The sequence below is a fragment of the Physeter macrocephalus genome, chromosome 15 (genome assembly GCF_002837175.3).
Source record: "Physeter macrocephalus isolate SW-GA chromosome 15, ASM283717v5, whole genome shotgun sequence".
Lineage (NCBI taxonomy): Eukaryota > Metazoa > Chordata > Mammalia > Artiodactyla > Physeteridae > Physeter > Physeter macrocephalus.
The window spans coordinates 37,061,468-37,073,587 of NC_041228.1; the positions used below are offsets into that span (position 1 = coordinate 37,061,468).

The following is a 12,120-nucleotide window of genomic DNA, read 5'->3' on the forward strand; positions in this document are numbered from 1 at the left end:
GCCCCCCAACGGGAGAGGCCACAGCAGGGAGAGGCCCGCGTACCGCAAAAAAAAAAAAAAAAAAAAGGTTCTGAAGAACCTAGGGGTAGCACAGGAATAAAGACGCAGACGTAGAGAATGGACTTGAGGACATGGGGAGGGCGAAGGGTAAGCTGGACGAAGTGAGAGAGAGTGGCATGGACATATATACACTACCAAACGTAAAATAGATAGCTAGTGGGAAGCAGCCGCATAGCACAGGGAGATCAGCTCGGTGCTTTGTGCCCACCTAGAGAGGTGGGATAGGGAGAAGGGGAGGGAGACGCAAGAGGGAGGAGATATGGGGATATATGTATATGTATAGCTGATTCACTTTGTTATAAAGCAAAAACTAACACACCATTATACTCCAATAAAGATGTTTAAAAAAATCCTAAAAGATAATATTCTTATTATTAACAAATTTGAAAGATATATGAGCAATAATATATATGTGTATATATTCAACTATGTATGTATATGGGGATACATATGTACATATGTTGTATATGGATACTTTTTTATACATATAATCTTTAATTGTGGAAAATATAAAATTGTATGATCTGGACTGAAATGATAAAGTAACTACATAGTTTGAAACAGGACTACACTAAAGCTCATATAAGCTGTCCTCCCAGATTTGACATTCTGAATAAAGAATGAGAGTAGTCTTAAAAAAAAAAATTAAAAAAAAAAGAAAATCTAGTCTCTTCACCTAGTTAATGCCTACACGCTTTCACAGCTAAATTCAAACTTCACTTCAAGAAAGTTTTCACCAATTTTCCAAACCCAGTCAATTTTCCTACTGTATAATCTCATAACGTTAATAATTCTTTCTTCTGTGAGACTATTGCAATTTCAATTTTATATTTATTTGTGTGATTACTTGCCCCTCCAACTTATAAGCTCTATGAGGGTAAGTATCAACTGTTTTTTGCAATCCACTGTATCTTTACAACTTCAATCAAAATTCGTTAAACAAATATTTAAAAATACATGTATGCTGCAATGTATTAAAGCCATACAGAGTATAAAGAGAGAATTCAAAATCTTCCCTCCTCCCCTCCAGTCACCAGAAATAACAACCATTACTCTTCTGTTATGTATTCTTCACGACTCTTTTCTAGAATTATAGTAAAGTATGTATCTACATTTACACTTTTTATAAAAATTGTATCATATTTAGGGCTGCCAGATTTAGCAAATAAAAATACAGGCTGCCTAGCTAAATTTAAATTTCAAATGAACAATGAATTTCTTTTCATATAAGTATGTACCAAATATTATCTGGTGTTTACCTGAAGTTCAAATTTAACTTGACATCCTATATTTTATCTGGCAACTTCAATCATGTAATACATATTGTTCTGGATTTGGCTTTCTCCACTACAGATTTTAGATTTGTGCTAGATATATTTATAAGAGCTACTGAGTTATACCTCCAACAAGGAACTATGAGACTAAGTACTAAGAGGAATAAAAAAGCACGCTATTTTCAAATATGAAAAGCGTCCCACATCCCTTAAAAATAAACTTCTATTGTCCTTTTCATGAGGCAGAAAAGAGTCTATTTTAGGTATGAAAAACTGGAAACCTTCTGAGAGTTGCAAATTTTCTCAAAGTAACACTCAAAGATGGGCATTTGGCAGAAAGTTTTCATGCTGTGAAAAAACTCCTCTAATTCAACTTTGTCTGCATTTCAAATATATAAACTATATATTAACATTTTATCACTAAATGTATAGGATAAATAAAAATAATTTACACTTAAAAACAAAACATTCAAATCATTCTGTGAATAACTGAAAAATAAATACTTTTAAAGGCGCTTCCTCACTACAAGTAATGGATCACGATGACTGCACTTTATTATTCTATGAAGATAAAATGATATGACCATTCTTACATCATTTAAACCAAATTTTAAAATGTTAATGCCAAGCCTAGTTCTCTGATCAAAATCACCATATTTGACTTTTAGAATAGAGAGCTGTTTTAAATGGTTCCACAGGGGAAATAGCATCATCTAACTTATGTCCATGGTGTTTAGCATTGCAGAGGTAAAACAAATAACTTTTGCATGTCATCTGAAAAAGTTTATTTCCATGATCGCTTTATTTAGCAATCTTGATTTCATCTATAATCAGAAATGTGATGTGCTAAACATGGGCTAGAAACAGAGTTTATTTTGTTAGCAACTTAAAAATATAAGACCATTTGTTAATTATATAAAGCTGAGGAGAAAAACCACATAGGCCATAAAATTAATCTTAGTACCACATGAAGAAATCTTGTGACATGCACTTCAGAGGTATTATGGTTCAAGTTGGACCACAGTCAGCCAGCAGATTATAAAGATAAAATGACAATTATCTGGTATAGGGAATAACATCAGTTCAGTCAATCCAAACTTAATGAAATGAACAGGGGCAAGTTATATCATGATCTGAACAATATTTCCTAACTTATAAACTGTTTGTTTTAAAAATTAGACCTAAAACTTAAAAGATTATTGAAATTATTCCACATGTAAACAAGGAGACCTGCACAAGAATATTCAGGAGAGCATTATTTGTAATAATTTTTAAAATGGCAACAAATAATTACTTAAAAAATGAAAACACTGTGGTACATTCATATAATGTAATAACATAAGCAGAGAAAAATGAATGAACTACAGTTACACAGCTGTGATACATGCATCATAAGTTGAGTAATAAAATGAAGCTGGAGAAAGAATACAAATGGAATGATACCTGCGGCAGCTAACTTTTGCGAGGTAACACACCACCCCAAAACAACTAACATTTATTTGGCTTCTTATTCTGCAGGTCACCCACTTGGGGTGGCCCTAGCTGGAAGGTCCACCTGGTAGCCTTGACTGATCTCAGTTGAGGCTGACTCTGACATCCGCAGTCAGTTGGCAGGTCAGAAAGAGGCTGATTGCCTGCAGGGTACAGCACCTCGGCTCTCCTCAACATGGTATCTCATATTCTTGCTCAAACTTGTTCACATGGTGGTCTCCGGGTTCCAAATGTAGCAGGAAAGCAAGTTTCAAAATGCAAGTGTTCTTCAAATCTCTTTGTCATGTTTGCTAATGTCCTTTTGGCCATAGCAAATCACATGCACCAGCTAAATCAGAGATGGACAGACTACAGTGGACAACTTGCAAGAGTCACAGGGAGAAGAGAAATTTGTATCAATTTTTATAAGCTACCACAATACCACTTACATAATGCTAATATTATGCAAAAGCATATTATATGTATTGTTGAATGAAATATGCATACATACAAACATACCAAAAGTATGAATATATGCACAGTAACAATAAATGCCAGGTTCAAGATAGTGACCAACTCTTGGTTTGGAGAAGGGAAATGAGAAAAAGGAAAAATACAGAGGGAGCTTTAACTACATTATCAGTTGAAAGAAGGGTTTATGGATGTTCTTGTGAAATAAACTGTTACACCTTTTAGCATGTCTAAATATATAGGAAAAAATAAGGGAATTCCTATAAACAAAGGGTATTATAAAGGTCCTTCAACACATATTACTAAACACACACTGCAAAATAAAATCTGGCATAATTTTTTAAAGGCCCAGTGAATTAGAGGATCAATTTTACATTATCTGCATAACCAGATAAAGCACAAAGACATTAAAATAAAAACGAATTGGATTGGCAAAATCTGGTAAGAAATAAAAACTGTTAAAAGACCTACATGCTCAACACAGGTTACAAAATACTCATTTAGATAAGGCACTATCAAACATGGGCTAATAATTCAAAATTACAAAAATCAGAAAATAAGCTATCATGATTTATGATCAGAAGAAAACAGCAGAAACAGACCTGAAAAAACTTTACATAACAGCATTATTAAATGTAGATTACAGTATAATAATGTTTGAATTAATTAAAGAACTAAAAGATGGAATGTAAAATTTAAGAACCAATTACAATAAAAAAGACTACAGAGCTGAAAGAAGTTCAAAATGAATTTTTTAAAAACTGTATTCACTGAAATTGTAAACACAGTTGGTAAGTTAAATAGCAGATTATACAAATAAAAAAAGAATCAGTGAACCTGAAAAGATACCAAAAGAAATTACTCAGAATGTAACACAAATTTAAAAAGAGATTAAAAATATGAAAGAGGGGTATAGAGACAAGAATGATAGAATAATAGTATCCAGCATATGTTATTTTTTTATCATATGTTTTATCAAAGTTTCAGAAAGCAAGAAGAGGGAGAAAACAATATTCAAGGAAATAACCGTGGAAAATTTTCCAGGTTGCTGAAAGACACAAAATTTCAGAGTCAGGAAGCAAAATGATTCCCCAGTAAGATAAAAGGAAAACCACAGCTAATGAATTGGGCTTAAATTACATAAAGTAACTGTAACCAAAAGATACAAAAGAAAGTAGAAAGAACAGACGTATTACCTAAAATGGAATAACAATTAGATTAACAGCAAACTTCTGAAATGAAAAAAGAAAGTATCAAGGCAAAATTTTATACCCATATAAACCATCATTCAAGTTTGAAATAATGATAAGTTAAATAGAGCAAAACTTTCTAGGTGGCCTCCTAGAAAAAATACACTTATCAAAACTAACTCAACAGGAAGTAGGAAATATGAATATCCTAAACCTACTAGAGGAACTGAAACAGTAGTTTAAAATTATTTTTAAAAGAACAAAGAAGAGAAGGAAAAAGGAGGAAGCAAAGGAAGAAGGGAGGGAAGGGAGGCTACAATGGTAGAAAGGAAAAAGCACAAAGAAAAGAAGACAAAAAATAAAGGAAGGAGGGAGGGAAGGTAAGATGGGTGAGAAGAAAAGGAAGGAGGGGCAGGACCGAATAGTTCTAAGGAAAATTCCACAAAACTTTTAAAGATCATTCCAATCTTTTACAAAATATTCCAGAAAAAAAATTTTTTAAGTTGTTATCAATTTATTTTATACACTCACACAAACACACTCTTCATGACCGCTTGTATAATTATTGGGGAGTATAAATTAAATTTCTAAGCACTGCTTTAGCTACCTCTCACAAAATTTGAAATACACTATCATTTAGTAAAAATTTTTAAAAATTCATGACTAAGATGGGTTTGTTGTAGGGCTGCACATATAGTTTAATAGGAATTTCTCAACCTATTAAGATAGCTGCAAGATATATATTTAGCATCGCATCATACTTAATATAGTCATATATCACACTTATTGGGGAAACATTAGGATTTTTTTTTAAATCATGAAATAGAAGATGCTGACCCACCACTTCCAATGCTGAAAATCCTAGCCAGTGAATTAAACTACAAACAAGATATAAAATATATTAAAATTATATGCATAGGGTATGATAAAACAGACAACCAAATACTCACTCACATAAACATAAGATAAAATACAGACAAGTTCAATAAAGTTTCAATTAAAGTCCAAATACAGATTTTCCTGGAACTTGAAAACTTAAATTTTTAAAAAATCTTTTTGTAAGATATGACCTCATCTCTTGTCATTCCACAAAATAATGCCTATTAGTGACCCAGGTGCAGAAAGCCCTAGGGTGTGCAGTTGTTGCCATGTGGCATCAGCCAATAGGCTAAGGGGGCCATGAGCCAATTTGAGACCAGTGAATACATCCACTCTGACCTCCTAGAGAAAAACATTAACACCGTTTACAAATGACTGAACCAGCTCCTGATCCTCTCAAGAAGATTGTGTATGGAAATCTGAGATCAGTCAACCAGGAGATTGAGCTGGGCAAGATATATCTACAGCTGCAGCCCAACCGCATAGCCAGGCAGAATGTCATGGCCCATATGGTTCATCAGCAGTGGGGTGCAAAAAGTACCATACCATCCACCATTCACTGTGACCACCTAATCAAGGCCCAGCCGAAGAAAGGCAAAGATCTACACCAGTCCAAGGACATAAACCAAAAACTGTACAAATTCCTGGCAACCACAGCTTCCAAGTATATACAGGATGGGCTTCTGGAGGCCTGGATCTGGAATTATTCACTGTATCACTTTGGAAAATCGCATACCCTGGGATTCTTCTGATTGGCACTTACTCTCACATGCCCTAGTGGTGACCAGTGGGGCATCTGCACTGGATTTGGAGGTGCTGAAGCTGTGGATGGCATGTTTGGGACTCCACTGAAGTTGAAGTTCCCCAAGGTGATTGGTGTGAAACTGATGGGCACGCTCTCCAGCTACTCCCATATAACTACTAGTGTCATGTACGCTAATGAGAACATAGTCTATTAAAACAGAGAAGTTCCTCATAAAAGAGTCTTAGCTGCCCTAAAGCTATAAACTGCAAGATTCAAATAATGTTGCTATATAGTCTGACAGTTTTGTTATTTAGCTCTCACTGTAGTAGCTACTACAGTAAACGACTAGCTTGCAATGCATAAAATCAACAAAGTTGATTACCACAATAGGTTCAGCTAAAATCCTATTGTGGTAATCATTTCACAACACATGCTAAATCATGCTGTACTCCCTAAACTTATACAGTGATGTATGTCAAATATATCTCAATAAAACAGGGGAAAAAAATGAACGAAGTTGATCCCCAAAGTAAGGCTTTCTAAGCACTTTACAGGACCAGTCCATGGTCCTGTAAACAAACAAACAAACAAAAACAGCTAAGTAAATTGTCAGCACTTCTCACTTAAGTTAATTTTTCTTCTGTAGGCCTTATTATCTTCTGTCCCAAACCAGACAAATAAGAGTTTAATGGTACCATCTATCTTTATTCTGAAAAGGATACAAAAATTAGAGGAAGTTCAATGGATGTGCAATAAAATTATCTATGATTAAAGAAACTGAAGAAAAGCATTTTTAATGCTTTAAGCTGAAAAGTGAAGGAACAATCCTTACCATGAATAATATGAATTTTCTTTAAGAGACTGAACTCCATCTAATACTATAATTCAATAAAGGACTAAATTAGCCCTAAACTGCTTCTTAAGACAAGGGGAAAAAAAGAAATTTCTGACTAGTGGCTTTTAGTCAATTACCATGGGAACGTGGAGATTCTTTTTTTTTTTTAAATCCTTTTACTATTCTTTTTTAACAAAGCGCTCCAGGGATAGGGGACCAAGGGAGGGGTGGGGGGGGGAGCGAGGCCCTAGCCCCACAACCCTTCCTTTTTTTTTTTTTAAGATTCTCTTAAAAGCCATTCAAAGACAAGATATTGATGGTTTCCATTCTGTTTAAAGACAATGACTAGGATCATTAACATAAGGTAGAACCTTGTATCACTATGATTTCCTTCTAATGCCTTCACTTTTCAACCCAGCACTCCATTTCCCCACAACTTAGAAGGTAGGAGACAATCAAAAATTAAAATACAGGTGCTAATACTGGGATATTAAAAATGAAGGGATAAAGGAGGGAACACTTAGGAGATACAATTAATTCAGACTGAGGGTAGGAGTAAGGGAAGAAAGCGGAAATGACCAAAGGAGAACTAATGCAGGCGCTTGTGTCCAGGGGTAAGAAACAAGTATCTTAAATGATGTTAAGAAAGATAAATCCTGTTCTCTGATTCTGTTTACTCAGTACGTGATTAAATTCCCAAGATTTAATTCTCCTTTCTCTTCCCAAGTCCCATCCTTCAAATAAAAAGTTGATTAAAGATACACAAACTCCATCACTGGCCCCTGACTAGTACTGTATGTTCTCTATGAATGGCCATAATAATATAACAATGAAGACAATACTATCATTGTTTAATATTATATGTGTGATCAAAAGGTTTTGATATGGTGTACTTTAACCTTTATACAACAATTCCAGCACAGTTACATTCTGAAATAGTAGCCCCAAGATAACTACTCCAAATAATATGTTCGTATTTTAAACTCCTTTCTAAAATCCTAGGTAAACACTTTTAAACAGGCATCTCTAATGAGTTAAAATAAGTTACAGAATAAAACACAGATGCTGAAAAAACTTGAGAAAATATTTTTGGTTGTCACAACTTGGAAGGTATGATTGGTACCTAGCTGGTAGAGATTAGGGATGCTGCAAAACATCCTAAAATGCACAAGACAGTCCCCAGCAATAAAAAAATACCTGGTCCAATATGTCCAAAGAGCCACTGTCAAAAAAAAAAAAAATTTGCTCTAAAGGAACACTGAAGGTTAGTAAATTATTTACTGATAGAATTTCTTTGTTGCAGTACATTATTAGATCAGTCACAATGATAAGAAAGACATTATTTAGGGAAATTCCCAAGGAAATATTGTCATAGCACAGAATAGGAAGGTAAAGATCACTGAGAAAACGTAGTGGTTAAATTTAATATAATCCACCATAGCTGATGGCTCAAAAAGAAATAAGTTGTTTCAAAACCAAAATTGGCAGTAACACTGCAAAAAGATCAATTTTATTTATAATCTGGAACTAACAGGTTTTTTCCCCTTAATGCAGATGAATTTTCTTGAACCACTAACAACATACATTGGATGTCAAGGCAAAAAATGTAGACATAAAATTTTGATCAGCATTCCTTAAGGTGATTTTGTCAAACAAGATACATAGGTTACACTGTCCCTCCAGAATCCCTTAAAAATGTATTTTTTCAAAATTAGTCATTCATTTTACTAATAGTATAGAATCTAATAGTGTAGAATCTAATTACAGTAGCTGCTTAAGTAGTATTTATTGAAATGAATGATGTTTAAAACAATATGCCCCAAACTAAAATATAGGGTTTAGAATGCTCAAAAAATGACAACAGATTGAAAATTTCACTCAATATGTTTCACATAAAAACTGGTAAGATCATACTTCACAAGTAGAAAAGTCCTATAATCCGAAGAACAGCCAAACTGAATGAAAACTTAGAAATCATCCTGAGCTAAACTTCTCAAAGGAGGGTATTTACTCCTAGGCATATACAATGGTGAGCCATTTCTTAAAATTCTCTTCTCTAGATAGCTCAAAGTTAACGTTGGCTACAAAAGATATTTTCAGCAAGATTTGAAAAGTGGAAGTGAAGTGGCAGCCATGTATGTTTCACACTCATGAGGTGATACTGCTGTCCATGCATGTCTCTGCTTATCTGCTGGCTCGCCTATTTGGCACGGGTAGCAGCCGGCCCCATAAGCAGCGCCAACTTTTGCCAAAACTTCTCCTTCAACTTCTCTGACTTACTCCTGGGCCAGGAGCATTATTCGTGGTGAGCTACGTGATGAAGGATATAATATTCTCTCACAAGACACCTATATCATTCCTATATCATCAAAGTAGGAAACAGTGAGAGGTCACGGTTTCCACTAATCCTCACAGGTTCCCATTTGTCCTGGCTTCCCTTTACTTCATGTCAACCTTCCCTTCTTGACTTTCTGCCTTGATGACTTTGGGTAACAGCACCAAACATAGAAGAAACAACTTCCACAGACTGTTTAAACAACTCCCACAACTGAGTATGGAGAATGCTTTATAATAAATCTCTCAAATGTGTATCTCCTAGTGGTCTGCTTCTCTGATTAAACCTTGACTGACAAAGAATTTCTGCAAGGTGCACTTTATGTATTGCTTGAGAATATTCAATTACAGTGTAAGTCTAGAAAAACAAGATGTATAAAACTCGTAAGAAATGTTAACCACAGACAGTAAATTTTAAAATATCTATGAGATGTAAGTAGAATTTTTATATCTGTGTGTGAGGAAGCAAGAAGCTTATGAAACATAGAATTCCTAAGACATGTTAAATATAGATAGTAAATTATCAATCTGTTAGGGTGCAGGAGAGAAAAAAACATAAACATTGCATGCCACAGGATACAGGATGCAGGCAGTATGGTCTGTCCCGCTTACATCCTATCCTATGTGTGCTGACCGCCTTATCTCTATCTAGCATCTTGCTTCTCATTTGTGTTCTAATTAATCTTGACTGTGCTCGATGCAATTTTTTGCCTTTATTTGACTTGTACCCTGCTTTATAGTTAGTGATTTATTGAATATTTAGAACAAAGTCTATGACAGACATTTTTAAGATGAAATTGCTGCGCAAGGATTTTGTTAACCTGACATTTTAAGAAAAGATTAAGTATACACTGTAAGACACTACTTAAAACAGTCTAAGCACCAAGTTTTTTAAGAAGCTCAATATGGCTCTTTCATATTAAGTTGAGAAAATGTGAAAGGATCTATTGCTATTAGAGACGATATAAACTTATCAGCTTATCTTTAAAACATATTTATATCAACTCCCTTTTAATTTATAATATGTGAAGCTCAACATTTATTAGGATCAACAAAATCAAAGTAGAAAGGTTCAGTACTGATATTATACCATAGCAGGAGACACACACCGAAAGTCCATACCAACGAAGAGCTTTCAGTATCATCTGGAAGATGGTAATTTCTTCAAAGACATTTAAGGGAGTGAAACAAAGGATTTATATAAGTAATAAAGTCCTAAAAAGGATACTGTTGGGCTTCCCTGGTGGCGCAGTGGTTGACAGTCTGCCTGCCGATGCAGGGGACACAGGTTCGTGCCCCGGTCCGGTAGGATCCCACATGCCGTGGAGCGGCTAGGCCTGTGAGTCATGGCCGCTGAGCCTGTGTGTGGCCTGAGAGGCCACAACAGTGAGAGTCCCGCGTACCGCCAAAAAAAAAAAAAAAAAAGAAGATGCTGTTGGTTCCTCTCCAGCAGTCATCCTCCTCTTCTTCCTTCTGAATAGAATCCCAAACTTTATGCAAGAACCCGGAATTGAGTGCTACCTCCACTCTAGGTTCAAGCTTGTCATGGCAATCCCATCTCCCTTGATGGGTTTTTAACAACCTGAACTGGGACTTCCCTGGTAGTCCAGCGGTTAAGAATCAGTCTTGCAAGGCAGGGGACGCCGGTTCGATCTCTCGTCCAGGAACTAAGATCCCACACGCCATGGGGCAACTAAGCCCGCTCGCCGCAACTACTGAGCGCCGCAACTACATGAGCCCACATGCTCTGGAGCCCATGCATCACAACTAGAGAGAAGCCTGTGCACCGCAACGAAGAGCCCACACACCACAACGAAAGATCCCACGTGCTGCAACTAAGAGCCGACGCGGCCATAAATAAATAAATAAAGCCTGAACTAAAGCTGACCAACACGTGGCATTCCATGGCAATTATTACTGGTTCAAAGGTAGGCATCTGGCCTAAGCTGACCCAATCACACTGAGTGAAAGAAGAAGTTTTAATTCCACGGTGGGGGTGGGGGGGGAGAAAAGTATCTGTTTGTCTATCTAGCACAGACATGATGTTAATTTAAATTAGCAGAAGTTTCTCATTTTCAAGGTTCTTAGAATTTAAAAAAAAATTAAGACTGTAAACAAAAAAAAAAGTATTAAAACTACTAAGAGAAACCTGTCTGCAAAGTATGAGCTATTTCAAATTTTTGAGAAAATATTACTTTTTGCAGTTATGGATATAGTGAATGCATTAAGGTTAAATACTTCACTAGTTCAATTTTCATCTTGAAAGAGAAATCCCAAATAAAAATCACTATTCTTTAATAATATTTTCATTTTTAGTCATTAATAAACTTTAAAATTCAAATTGAATTGGGCTGACTCAATTTCACACTGCTACCATTTTTACCCAACTATGTTGATTATAATATTGTATTTCTTCTTATCAAAGACACCACCAATTATGACACACTATTGTTTCATATGTGTGTAGAGCTGGAACACCCCAGGGGGACACCTTTGTGTAAGATTTAAGCGAAATAAATCCTCCTACTTTATAGGAAAAGCAACAAAACTCATGAAATAGCCTTTACCCTGGGTGAAGGGTGGGGGACAGAATCTCCCCAGAAAATTTAAACAACACAATACTCACACAATTAAGGCATTCTGAGTTCATACTAACAGTGAAGTCCAAACACCATCTAAGAGACAACTTAATGTAAAGTGGTCTCAGGTTGATGGTGTCCGAGATGACTGGAAGAAGCAAACACAAACTCTCTCTATAAGAAGTAGACTTCAACTGAGGACAAGAGTAATAATAAAAGGCCACTTATTTTAAGAAATGTTAAAATCTGGGCGGGGGGGGGGAAATGGACCTCGGAATTGATG

At 35.5% G+C, this 12,120-nt stretch overlaps 1 protein-coding gene across 14 annotated transcripts in view; it reads right to left on the reverse strand.

The window, feature by feature from the left end:
- Positions 1 to 12,120, reverse strand: part of VPS13B (vacuolar protein sorting 13 homolog B) — an 802,500-nt gene that overhangs the window by 521,178 nt on the left and 269,202 nt on the right. The gene's annotated exons all lie outside the window — the stretch shown is intronic.